This window comes from Pistacia vera, unplaced genomic scaffold (assembly GCF_008641045.1).
Source record: "Pistacia vera cultivar Batoury unplaced genomic scaffold, PisVer_v2 Contig40, whole genome shotgun sequence".
NCBI lineage: Eukaryota > Viridiplantae > Streptophyta > Magnoliopsida > Sapindales > Anacardiaceae > Pistacia > Pistacia vera.
The window spans coordinates 1,191,939-1,206,060 of record NW_022196224.1 but is presented as its reverse complement, the minus strand read 5'-3'; the positions used below and the strand labels follow the sequence as shown (position 1 = coordinate 1,206,060).

General features: G+C 40.0%; 1 pseudogene; it reads right to left on the bottom strand.

Moving 5' to 3' along the window:
- Window positions 1–500: 500 nt before the first annotated feature.
- On the bottom strand, window positions 501–12,481 carry LOC116141701 (annotated as a pseudogene).
- Between the last annotated feature and the right edge of the window lie 1,641 nt (window positions 12,482–14,122).

Here is a 14,122-nt window from a genome sequence, read left to right as displayed (position 1 = left end):
TCATTTCATTTTATGAGTCTACGTCTCCAATTGCATTTTAATAAACATAGACTTCAATTTCAGATATAAGACCTGTATCCTGATTCACCACCCTCTTTTATCATGTAACAAATTTCTATAAAATTCTTAAACCCCAGAAAAGTAATTTATAACCCGAAGGACAAAACTGTTTCATAAGGATTGACTACAGGATTAACTTCCTCAAAAGATTGGTACTCGATGATTTCACGAACGAAAACAAGGCTGTTATTATTAACTCAGGCAAAGCAAACAAATAGGCATTGGCTCAAGTGAGATCATACACCAAGGATATATACTAAGCGCCATAATATGTATTTATTTAATATAAGTTCTTAGAACTGATATACATGATCTAAAGAACGCCCATATCAGCATCTAAGAAACACAGCGCAAAAAGCATAAAAACTAAAAAACTTAAAATAGAGTTTTTACAACTTATTTAAGACATTAAATATTGGCCAGCGGCCAGACCACACCACACAAACAACCACATATCCAACATAATGGAAACAAACCAGATTCAAATAAGCACATGACCAATTCAGAAACCCCCACGGAGACGGAGCACAAGATGCAGGGTGGACTCCTTCTGAATGTTGTAATCAGCAAGGGTCCTTCCATCCTCAAGCTGCTTCCCAGCAAAAATCAACCTCTGCTGGTCTGGTGGGATCCCCTCCTTATCCTGGATCTTAGCCTTAACATTGTCAATGGTATCTGAACTCTCAACCTCCAAGGTGATTGTCTTACCAGTGAGGGTCTTGACAAAAATCTGCATACCACCACGGAGACGAAGGACCAAGTGGAGTGTGGATTCCTTCTGGATATTATAGTCTGCAAGTGTCCTCCCATCTTCAAGCTGCTTACCAGCAAAAATGAGCCTCTGCTGATCTGGTGGGATACCCTCTTTGTCTTGGATTTTGGCTTTCACATTGTCAATTGTGTCAGAACTCTCAACCTCCAAGGTAATGGTCTTCCCAGTGAGGGTCTTCACAAAAATCTGCATACCACCTCGGAGACGAAGAACCAAGTGGAGGGTTGACTCCTTCTGAATGTTGTAGTCAGCAAGAGTACGACCATCCTCAAGTTGTTTACCGGCAAAGATCAGCCTCTGCTGGTCCGGTGGGATGCCCTCCTTGTCCTGTATCTTGGCCTTAACATTGTCAATAGTGTCAGAGCTCTCAACTTCCAAGGTAATGGTTTTTCCAGTAAGGGTTTTCACAAAGATCTGCATACCACCCCTGAGTCGAAGGACCAAGTGAAGGGTGGACTCCTTCTGGATGTTATAGTCAGCAAGTGTGCGTCCATCCTCAAGTTGTTTGCCAGCGAAGATAAGCCTCTGCTGGTCTGGTGGGATTCCTTCCTTATCCTGAATTTTGGCTTTGACATTGTCAATGGTGTCAGAGCTTTCCACCTCAAGGGTGATTGTCTTTCCAGTGAGGGTTTTCACGAAGATCTGCATACCACCCCTTAGACGGAGGACCAAGTGAAGGGTTGACTCTTTCTGGATGTTATAATCTGCAAGTGTACGCCCATCCTCGAGTTGTTTACCAGCAAAGATAAGCCTTTGCTGGTCTGGCGGGATCCCTTCCTTGTCCTGAATTTTGGCCTTGACATTGTCAATGGTGTCAGAGCTTTCAACCTCAAGGGTGATTGTCTTTCCGGTGAGAGTTTTTACAAAGATTTGCATCTACAGACAAAACAAACACTAAATCAGCATACAATAACACAAAGCAACAGAAGCAACCACAATAAATCACCTACCATGTATTCTTCAAAAATACGTAGATCATCATCAACATATATATAGTCTCAAAGAACATATTCGCTATACTGTGTAAAGCTTTAAATGTAAAATTAAATAAATTGTGATAAACAATTAACAAGAAATGATTTCTTGGGAAACATAGTCAGAGTAACTCCTTCATGGATATTGTATCAGCCAACGTGCGCCATCCTCCAGTTTGCTTCCCAGCAAAGATCAACCTCTGCTGATCCGGAGGAATCCTTCCTTATCCGAATTTTAGCTTTAACATTATCAATGGTGTCCGAGCTCTCAACCTCCAGGGTAATGGTTTTTCCTGTCAGGGTCTTGACAAAGATCTGCATTCCTCCACGCAGCCTCACACCAAGTGCGTGTTGGATTCCTTCTGAATATTGTAACTGCGGGTCCTTCCATCTTCAAGCTGCTTGCCAGCAAGATCAACCTCTGCTGTTCTGGTGGGATGCCCTCCTTTTCTGAATTTTTGGCCTTCACATTGTCGATCGTGTTCTGAACTTTCACCTCCAAAGTGTTGTCTTCCCAGTAAGAGTCTTGACAAATTTTGCATGCCACCACGAAGACGGAGGACCAAGTGAAGGTTGACTCCTTCTGGATGTTTAGTCACAAGGTCCTACCATCTTCAAGCTGCTACCAGCAAATAAGCCTCTGCCTGATCTGGTGGGATGCTTCCTTATCTTGGATCTTAGCCTTCACATTGTCTATGGTGTCTGAACTCTCCCACTTCCAAAGTGATGTTTTTTCCAGTCAAGGTCTTCACGAAGATCTGCATGCCTCCCCGCGACGAAGCACCAAGTGCAGGTGGACTCTTTCTGAATATTGTAGTCAGCAAGGGTCCATCCATCTTCAGCTGTTTGCCGCAAAGATCAGCCTCTGCTGTCTGGTGGAAGTGCCTTCTTGTCTTGATCTTTTGCTTTCACATTATCAATAGTACTCTGAACTCTCACTTCCATTGTAATAGTCCTTTCCAGTTAAAGTCTTCACAAAGAGTTGCATACCACCACGAGACGAAGCACCACAGTGGAGAGTTGACTCCTTTGGATATAATTATGCGGCAGGTACGGCCATCATCAAGCTGCCTCCCAGCAAAGATCAGTCTCTGTTGGTCGGTGGGATACCTTCTTATCCTGATTTTGCCTTCACATATCAATAGTATCAGAACTCTCAACTTCAAGGTAATAGTTTTTCCAGTAAGGGTCTTCACAAAGATTTGCATCCCACCCTAAGACGGAGCACAATGGAGGGTTGATTCTTTCTGGTATTATAGTCTGCAAGGGTGCGGCCATCATCAAGTTGCTTGCCAGCAAAGATAAGCCTCTGTTGGTCCGGAGGAATACCTTCCTTATCCTGGATTTTGCCTAACATTGTCAATAGTGTCTGAACTCTCGACTTCCAAGGTGATGTTTTGCCAGTGAGAGTTTTCACAAGATTTGCATCCACCCCTGAGACGCAGAACCAAGTGGAGAGTGGCCTCTTCTGGATGTTGTAGTCTGCAAGGGTTCGGCCATCATCAAGTTGTTTGCCAGCAAGATAGCCTCTGTTGGTCCGGAGGATACCTTCCTTATCCTGGATTTTTGCCTTAACATGTCAATAAGGTCTGAACTCTCTGACTTCCAGGTTTATGGTTTGCCGTTGAGAGTTTTCACAAGATGTTGCATGCCACCCTGAGACGCAGAACCAAGTGAGGAGTGGACTCTTTCTGGATGTTGTAGTCCTGCAAGGGTGCGACCATCCTCAAGCTGTGAACCGCAAAAAACAGCCTTTGCTGGTCAGGTGGGATCCCTTCTTTATCTTGGATTTTTGCCTTCACATTATCATAGTATCTGAGCTTTCAACTTCAAGAGTAATGGTCTGCCAGTAAGATTTTCACAAAGATTTGCATCTGTGAACAAGAAAACAACACTTAAGATCTCACAGATAGCAAAGTTCTACAAGCAAGAACACCAATCAATTAAGACAACCACAAACAGACCATGATCCAAACCATTCAACATCTTAAGAATTTCTTCAAGCCTAATTTTCATCATCATTACAGTTAATCATCAACAATATATAAAACAAATTATCAACAAAAACAAAACATCAACTCAACTGATCAATATTGTAGAACATAACACTAAATAAGTTTTTGTAAAACCCTCCCCGAATTTTTCACAGCATCCAAGAACTGCACACATAATCAACCTATCGCACCAAACAATACCACAACAAAAGAGAAAAAGGACCATAGAATAAAAGCACCGGAATATCTAATATTCCATAAAGACCTAAACTATAATATTATTGGAGCGCCTAATAAAATGGGTAAATTAAATTTCACATAATCCAATGAAACCCTACAGCGAGCCGATAATCCAGATGAATAAAATTCATTCATAATCACAAACTCAAACAAAAGAATTTTTAATGATCATGACATAACACAAAATCAATCAGAATTGATGATCGGTCGGTAAACATTAGCCCCGTCCTATCAATAAAAGTTTTTCAGAGTTCTAAATCAAAATTCCCGATCTTTCAAGCAAATAATCAAACAGATCAAAAACATGAAACCTCGAAAAGACTTACCTATAACGATATTATTCATAATCTCCAGATCAATACATATTTATCAAATCTAGATCAAGCATTAGATCAACAAATCAATTAAGATAATTACAGTACAAAATAGAAAATTCCCTTGAAAAGCTTATTCCAACTTGATGACAGAAATTTTTATTTGTAGATTTAGAGAGGACATTCCGATATGCATGCTAGGGTTATGGCTCTTATATTTATAGTGGATATACCGACCTAAAGGAACTGAAAGAAACACAATCCAATGGGATTGTGCCACGTGTTAAATTGGCCAGCCGCCAAGATTAGTCCAGTTCTTTATTCTTATCGGAACGACGGGTCTTAGTAGAGACTCCACCTCACGTTCTCTCCCCAAAGAAATTTTTTTTTTTTTTTTATATTTTGGGTGAATTGTGGACGCCCGTCCAAAATTAATGGACGGCCGTCCCTAAGCTTTTACAAATTTTTTATTTTTATTTTAATAGGGACGGGTGTCCATATTATATGGACGGCCGTCCCTCGAATATGGACGCCCGTCCAAAATTAATGGACGACTATCCATAATAGATGGACGGCCGTCCCTAAGCTTTTACAAATTTTTTTATTTTATTTTAATAGGGACGGGCGTCCATATTATATGGACGACCGTCTCTCGCATATGGACGGCCGTCCATAATGGATGGACGGCCGTCCCTAAGCTTTTACAAATTTTTTTATTTTATTTTAATAGGGACGGGCGTCCATATTATAGGGACGGCCGTCTCTCGCATATGGACACCCATCCATATAACATGGACGGGCGTCCATGTGAGTGAACGGCCGTCCAAATTGGATGGACGACCGTTCACTAGAAAAAAATTATAAAAAAACTGAGAGACGCGTTCCACATAGGCCGATACAGAAATTCGGTAGACATATTTCGGTGTCCGTAGTGTTATTGTTATGTATTAACGAGCTTTCTTAAATCCTAATTAAATTTCAATCTTTTGATTTCACTGATATGAATAGAGCTGAGTATTTGGGACCGGGTCAAAAAATTCGGCCCAAAAATCGGGTCCTAGTAGGTTTGGTCACAAAACTGGATCAGGCCTAAAAAGGAGGGCTCGGTCCCTCCATTGGGCCCTCCTCCCCAAGCCCGGCCCAAACCCTTTTGGTTTATTTTTTATAGCCTCTAGACAATTACATAAAACCCCCTATAAATTTGAAAATAGACAGAAATTGTAAGAGTTAAAATTTGGCATAGCCAATGGTCTTTTGGGGGAAGGTTTATTTGTGAAGCGTGAATGTGTGATTGTGTAAATATTACATTTATGTTAAAATTAACCATTTATTAATTTATTATTTTTTTAAAATTAATTAAACTTTTAAAAACTTACTAATCTATCCTTAAAAATTACATAAACCCTCCTATAAAATTTCGTTTCGCCCTTAAAATATAAAAAAAGATAAGGGGAAAATAAAATTTTACAAGCCCATAGGACCGGTCCTAGGCCCATGAGCGACTGATCCCAAAATAGACTAGTCCCAAACGGGCCTAGGCCCAAGCCCGCTTGGGATTGATCCTTGACCAGCTTTAAATACGAATAAGTAAACCAACGTTAAGTAAATTTATTTATTTGTAGATGCATTCTGTATGAACCAAAATAGGAAGTTATGGATGCATTAATATACACTATGATTTATGAGAACGTTAAAATATTTTTCAAATGAATAATCAATATATTCTATTTAAATCTGAGTTTTTTTTTTAAAGAATTTTAATTTTGTAAATGATTATATATATATATATATATATATATATGTGTGTGTGTGTGTGTGTGTGTGTGTGTGTGTGTGTGTGTGTTTTACAAGTTAATAAAAGCGAAAACCCAATTCTCATATGGCATTTATAAGATTATATAATAATGTAATTAATGATCTTCTGTATGCATATATTAATTATATGTTGTCAGCAACTCAGCATCTAACATTGCAATTCATAAAATCCATATCCGCTGACAGCATATATGCAGCGACCAGAGCGCAGCGCAAACCCATGTGATTTGCCCACAATCAAACAAAAGCGTTGAGGAGAATTGTGGCAGCATCTGCATGAAATTTCAACGTGTATGCATCCACACTCGACCATCAATTGATCCACACCCAGATCATCGCTGTGACAAAACCTATCTTACACGCTCACCAAACACATTATACTTTAGCTTTAAACACAAACCGGCTTACCACTTACCATGTGGCGCTGCCAATTGCAAACAGAACAGTCTTACCCTTAAGAGGTTCCATCTAAGGTCGTAATTTGATCAAATATTTAACGGGAGTACACAAATTGACCAATTCATGGTGTTCAACAAATTCTGAGTGCTACAATTTGCTGCAATGTAAAGATGCTTACAAGTCAAATGGACAGAGTACAGCCCGGTAAGCTCAGGGCGATTGGGCATTACATATGCTTAGTTTGTCTACCAATTCTTTTACCTGAAAGATCTATTTCAAGCCTCCTCGAAAATGTTCCATGGTTCGAATACTAATCCAACTTATGCAGTAACCAAAAACAAATCGATGATCTAGTGATACCATGAATGACATAATCAAAAATCAAACGCAAAATTTTTTCACATGAAGAAAACTTATTTATTAAACCAAAGTGTGACCTTCACCTCATAGAAGGCCATTTTCACGTCATTGTAAAAGAGTACGAAAATATAAAAGGCATTAAAATATAACATAGTTTCGACACTTATTCCAAAACCATTAAAATTGGTCACAAAGTTCAACACACACACACAAACGAAACCACCACAAGCCTACCGAAACAAGAGACCCATGCATAGAAACCATATTAACCACCGCGGAGGCGAAGGACAAGATGCAGAGTAGACTCCTTCTGGATATTGTAATCAGCCAACGTGCGCCCATCCTCCAGTTGCTTCCCAGCAAAGATCAACCTCTGCTGATCCGGAGGAATTCCTTCCTTATCCTGAATTTTAGCTTTAACATTATCAATGGTGTCCGAGCTCTCAACCTCCAGGGTAATGGTTTTTCCTGTCAGGGTCTTGACAAAGATCTGCATTCCTCCACGCAGCCTCAACACCAAGTGCAGTGTGGATTCCTTCTGAATATTGTAATCTGCAAGGGTCCTTCCATCTTCAAGCTGCTTGCCAGCAAAGATCAACCTCTGCTGGTCTGGTGGGATGCCCTCCTTGTCTTGAATTTTGGCCTTCACATTGTCGATCGTGTCTGAACTTTCAACCTCCAAAGTGATTGTCTTCCCAGTAAGAGTCTTGACAAATATTTGCATGCCACCACGAAGACGGAGGACCAAGTGAAGGGTTGACTCCTTCTGGATGTTGTAGTCAGCAAGGGTCCTACCATCTTCAAGCTGCTTACCAGCAAAGATAAGCCTCTGCTGATCTGGTGGGATGCCTCCTATCTTGATCTTAGCCTTCACATTGTCTATGGTGTCTGAACTCTCCACTTCCAAAGTGATGGTTTTTCCAGTCAAGGTCTTCACGAAGATCTGCATGCCTCCCCGCGACGAAAGCACCAAGTGAGGGTGGACTCTTTCTGAATATTGTAGTCAGCAAGGTCCATCCATCTTCAAGCTGTTTGCCGGCAAAGATCAGCCTCTGCTGTCTGGTGGAATGCCTTCCTTGTCTTGGATCTTTGCTTTCACATTATCAATAGTATCTGAACTCTCAACTTCCAATGTAATAGTCCTTTCCAGTTAAAGTCTTCACAAGATTGGTATACCACCACGAAGACGAAGCCCAAGTGGAGAGTTGACTCCTTTGGATATTAATTGAAGGGTACGGCCATCATCAAGCTGCCGTCCCAGCAAAGATCAGTCTCTGTTGGTGCGGGGGATACCTTCTTTATCCTGATTTTTGCCTTCACATTATCAATAGTATCAGAAATCTCAACTTCCAAGGTAATAGTTTTTCCAGTAAGGGTCTTCACAAAGATTTGCATCCCACCCCTAAGAGAGCACCAATGGAGGGGTTGATTCTTTCTGGTATTTAGTCTGCAAGGGTGCGGCCATCATCAAGTTGCTTGCCAGCAAAGATAAGCCTCTGTTGGTCCGGAGGAATACACTTCCTTATCCTCCGGATTTTTGCCTAACATTGTCAATAGTGTCTGAACTCTCGACTTCCAAGGTGATATTTTGCCAGTGAGAGTTTTCACAAAGATTTGCATGCCACCCTGAGACGCAGAACCAAGTGGAGAGTGCTCTTCTGGATGTTGTAGTCTGCAAGGGTTCGGCATCATCAAAGTTGTTTGCCAGCAAAGATAGACCTCTGTTGGTCCGGAGGAATACCTTCCTTATCCTGAGTTTTGCCTAACATTGTAATAGAGGTCTGAACTCTCTGACTTCCAAGGTTATGGTTTTGCCGGTGAGAGTGTTCACAAAGATTTGCATGCCACCCTGAGACGCAGAAACCAAGTGGAGAGTGGACTCTTTCTGGATGTTGTAGTCTGCAAGGGTGCGACATCCTCAAGCTGTTAACCAGCAAAAATAAGCCTTTGCTGGTCAGGTGGGATCCCTCTTTATCTTGGATTTTTGCCTTCACATTATCAATAGTATCTGAGCTTTCAACTTCAAGAGTAATGGTCTTGCCAGTAAGGTTTTCACAAAGATTTGACATCTGTGAACAAAAAGAAAACAACACTTAAGATATCACAGATAGCAAAGTCTAAACAAGCAAGACACCAATCAATTAAGACAACCACAAACAGACCATGATCACAAACACATTCAACATCTATAAGAATTTCTTCAAGCCTAATTTCATCATCTTACAGTTAATCATCAACAATATGAATAAAACAAATTATCAACAAAAACAAAACATCAACTCAAACTGATCATATTGTAGAACATAACACTAAATAAGTTTTTTGTAAAACCCCCCAGAATTTTCACAGCATCCAAGAAACTGCACACATAATCAACCATATCTGCACTCCAAACAATACCACAACAAGAAAGAAAGGACCATAGAATAAAAGCACGCGGAATATCTAATATTCCATAAAAGGACCTAAACTATAAATATTATTGGAGCGCTCTAAAATAGGTAAATTAAATTTCACATAATTCCAATGAACCCTACAGCGAGCGAACTAATCCAGATGAATAAAAATTCATTCATAAACACAAACTCAAATCAAAAGAATTTTTTAATGATCATGACATAACACAAAATCAATCAGAATTGATGATCGGTCGGTAAACAATTAGGCCCCGTCCTATCAATAAAAAGTTTTTCAGCAGTTCTAAATCAAAATTCACGATCTTTCAAGCAAATAATCAAACAGATCAAAAACATGAAACCTCGAAAAGACGTACTATAACGTATAATTATTCATAATCTCCAGATCAATACATATTATCAAAAATCTAGATCAAGCATTATGATTCACAAATCAATTAAGAATTACAGTCAAAATAGAAAATTACCTTGAAAAGCTTGATTCCAACTGTGATGACAGAAAATTTTTTGTGAGAAATTTAGAGAGGACGATTTCGATATGCATTGGCTAGGGTTATGGCTCTTATATATAGTGGAGATACCGACCTAAGAGGGACTGAAAAGAAAACAATCCAATGAGATTGTGCCACGTGTTAAAATTGGCCAGCACGCCAAGATTAGCCAGATCTTTTATCTATCGTGAACGACGGGTCTTAGTAGAGACTCCACCTCCACGTTCTTCTAATGCGAGTTTGATACTTCAAAACGGCAGGTCGTTTACAGTCGGATATTATCTCTAATTTGGGAATTGTACAACAATTCACAGTAAATGAAAAATAAATAATAAAATAAAAGCTTGACTGTCCGCTTTACATGTAAATGAAATTTTAATTATCAGCTTTCTTCAATGTTTGAGTTTGAACCGGCAAAGGGTTGCTTCGAGTGTTGGTACAGATAAGCACAAAGTCTTTGTCCAGGATCAATTATTATGTGGGCAATTTTGAAATAAAAAGCCATTTTTAGGATCTTGAAATGGCTTTTCTTAGTTGTCTAAACTTTGAGTTGAACCCTTACTGGAATTTAATAACGGCTCAACTGTGAGGAAATCCTATTGCTCCACATGATTCGCCCTCTTGTATTTTCTACCATGGTTTATTATTGCCTCCTAAACGTCCATGATATAAGACTTGTGTCTGTAGGTTCACAAAAGTTTTCTATTGGCGGAGTTTGCAGTTCTATTTGATTATATGATGTACATATTGGGCGGTCTTGAAAATCATTTCATTTATGAGTCTACGTCTCCATTGCATTTAATAAACAGACGTTCAATTTCAGATATAAGACCTGTATCTGATTCACCACCCTCTTTTATCATGTAACAATTTCTATAATTCTTAACCCAGAAATAATTTTATAACCCGAAGGCACCAAAGATATATTCATTAATGATTGACTACAGGATTAACTTTCCAAAAGATTGGTACTCGATGATTTCACAACGAAAACAAGGCTGTTATTATTAACTCAGGCAAAGCAAACAAAGCATTGGCTCAAGTGAGATCATACACCAAGGATATATACGCCATAATATGTATTTATTTAATATAAGTTCTTAGAAGTATACATGATCTAAGAAGGCCCATATCGCATCTAAGAAACACAGCGCAACAAGCATAAAACTAAAAAACTTAAAATAGAGTTTTACTACTATTTAAGACATTAAATATTGGCCAGCGGCCAGAACACCACCACATAAACAACCACATATCCAACATAATGGAAAAACCAGATTCAAATAAGCACATGACCAATTCAGAAAACCCCACGGAGACGGAGCACAAGATGCAGGGTGGACTCCTTCTGAATGTTGTAAATGCAAGGGTCCTTCCATCTCCAAGCTGCTTCCAGCAAAAATCAACCTCTGCTGGTCTGGTGGGATCCCCTCCTTATCCTGGACTTAGCCTTAACATTGTCAATGGTATCTGAACTCTCAACCTCCAAGGTGATTGTCTTACAGTGAGGGTCTTGACAAAAATCTGCATACCACCACGGAGACGAAGGACCAAGTGGAGTGTGGATTCTTCTGGATATTATAGTTGCCAAGTGTCCTCCCATCTTCAAGCTGCTACCAGCAAAAATGAGCCTCTGCTGATCTGGTGGATACCCTCTTTGTCTTGGATTTTGGCTTTCACATTGTCAATTGTGTCAGAACTCTCAACCTCCAAGGTAATGTCTTCCCAGTGAGGGTCTTCACAAAATCTGCATACCACCTCGGAGGCGAAGAACCAAGTGGAGGGTTGACTCCTTCTGGATGTTGTAGTCAGCAAGAGTACGACCATCCCAAGTTGTTTACCGGCAAAGATCAGCCTCTGCTGTCCGGGGATACCCTCCTTGTCCGTATCTTGGCTTCACATTGTCAATAGTGTCAGAGCTCTCAACTTCAAGGTAATGGTTTTTCCAGTAAGGGTTTCACAAAGATCTGCATACCACCCTGAGTCGAAGGACCAAGTGAAGGAGTGGACTCCTTCTGGATGTTATAGTCAGCAAGTGTGCGTCCATCCTCAAGTTGTTTTGCCACGAAGATAAGCCTCTGCTGGTCTGGTGGATTCCTTCCTTATCCTGATTTTGGCTTTGACATTGTCAATGGTGTCAGAGCTTTCCACCTCCAGGGTGATTGTCTTTCCAGTGAGGGTTTTACAAAGATCTGCATACCACCCTGAGACGAAGGACAGCATGAAGGGTGGACTCTTTCTGAATGTTATAGTCACAAGTGTGCGTCCATCCTCAGTTGTTTGCCGGCAAAGATAAGCCTTTGCTGGTCTGGGGAATCCTTCCTTGTCCTGAATTTTGGCTTTGCAATTGTCAATGGTGTCGAGCTTTCCACCTCAAGGGTGATTGTCTTTCAGTGAGGGTTTCACGAAGATCTGCATACCACCCCTTAGACGGAGGACCAAGTGAAGGGTTGACTCTTTCTGGATGTTATAATCTGCAAGTGTACGCCCATCCTCGAGTTGTTTACACGCAAAGATAAGCCTTTGCTGGTCTGGCGGGATCCCTTCCTTGTCCTGATTTTGGCCTTGACATTGTCAATGGTGTCAGAGCTTTCCACCTCAAGGGTGATTGTCTTTCCGGTGAGAGTTTTTACAAAGATTTGCATCTACAGACAAAACAAATACTAATCAGAATACAAAACACAAAACAACAGAAGCAACCACAATAAATACCCTACATGTCTTCAAAGATACGTAGATCATCATCAGCATATATATAGTCTCAAAGAACATATTCGCTATACTGTGTAAGCTTTAAATTAAATTAAATAATTGTGATAACAATTAACAAGAAATGATTTCTGGGAAACATAGAAAAAGGTAATGAGATTCTTGGTAGTACAGACTCGGTTATACAATTTACAGAGTTACAAACAAAAGCTCTTTAGACGTCAACAAGAAAGATTTTCATCCCAGCAGAGACATTCAGTGATTAGACACAAACAAGCAAACCTAATCGTAATATAAAACATCTTAAAACACTAAATCACCAATACCATCACAAATCCACGTAATTAAAAAAATTCAAATAATTAATCAGATCATATAAAAATGGTAATAAATTAAAGCAAATAGTTCACAAATCAGCTGACAAGATTAACAGTATTAAACCAAACCCTAATTCACGAAATTAAAGAAATCAAAATCTATTTACCATAACAAGCCTAATATCCTATAACTCATAAAAGACATTAAGAAAAACATCAGAAAGGAAATTACCTTGACAGAAACTTGAAGAAGGCTTTAATCTAACAATACGTGAAGAATATCTGATAATTGGCGAGGAGAGAGAGGGCTCCGCGTGCTCAATTTATAGTGATAATTGATGACAAAAATGACAAAACTACCCAATGTATATCCAACAAAGGGCTGCCAGTATTTAATTCACTGTCCTGTTGTTGGCCCGCACGCCAAGATTAGCTTCTCTAACCTGTTGTGCTGGTAGCGTGAGCGGTATTTATTTTGTAGGAACTTAAACAGCGATACCACCATCGCACTCGTTGTTAACCGTAGTGAAGCCACGCGCTGATATATTCGCTCTTCTGTCCTCATTCCTCAACGCATATATAAAAAGTAAAAACCATAAAGTAATATTAGGGTGTGTTTGGTTTATTATTTTAGATAAAATTTTAGGAATAATATTAGGTAGTTAGATAGGGGAGTATTATGAGGTAAAATTTAAAAACTTATGAAAAAGCCCATAGGTTTGCTAATTTAATTAAACACCCTAATGTATAAAATGACAAAAACACCCCCACCACCTACAGTGCTAGATTCCGGTCACTACCGCCAGAATCTGGCCAGAAAATCGCGTTACGACACAGACCGGTCAGATCTGTGTAGTAATGCGTCGTTATGGCCTTTTCCGGCCAGATCCACCATGGATTTGGCCGGAAAAGGCCAAATCCATGGACTGTCGTGGCCACAACGGTCGAAAAAGGCCAAAACGACGGCCAAAGATATGGCCGTTGTTGACCGTCAACGATGGCCATTTCTTTGGCCGTCGCTACGGCCAGATCTGGTCTTTTTCGGCCATATCCGTGGTGGATCTGGCCGGAAAAGGCCATAGCGGTGAACTTCTGGCCATTTCTAGTCGGCAGGCAGGTCATTGTACAGATTCCGGCTACCACCGATGGTGGTTGCCAGAATCTGGCAAGTATGGGTCACAGGGGTGTTTTTACTAATTTTTAAACTTTTTTTTAGGGGGCATTTAATGAAATTAATAACCTTATGGGGTTTAAAAGTAA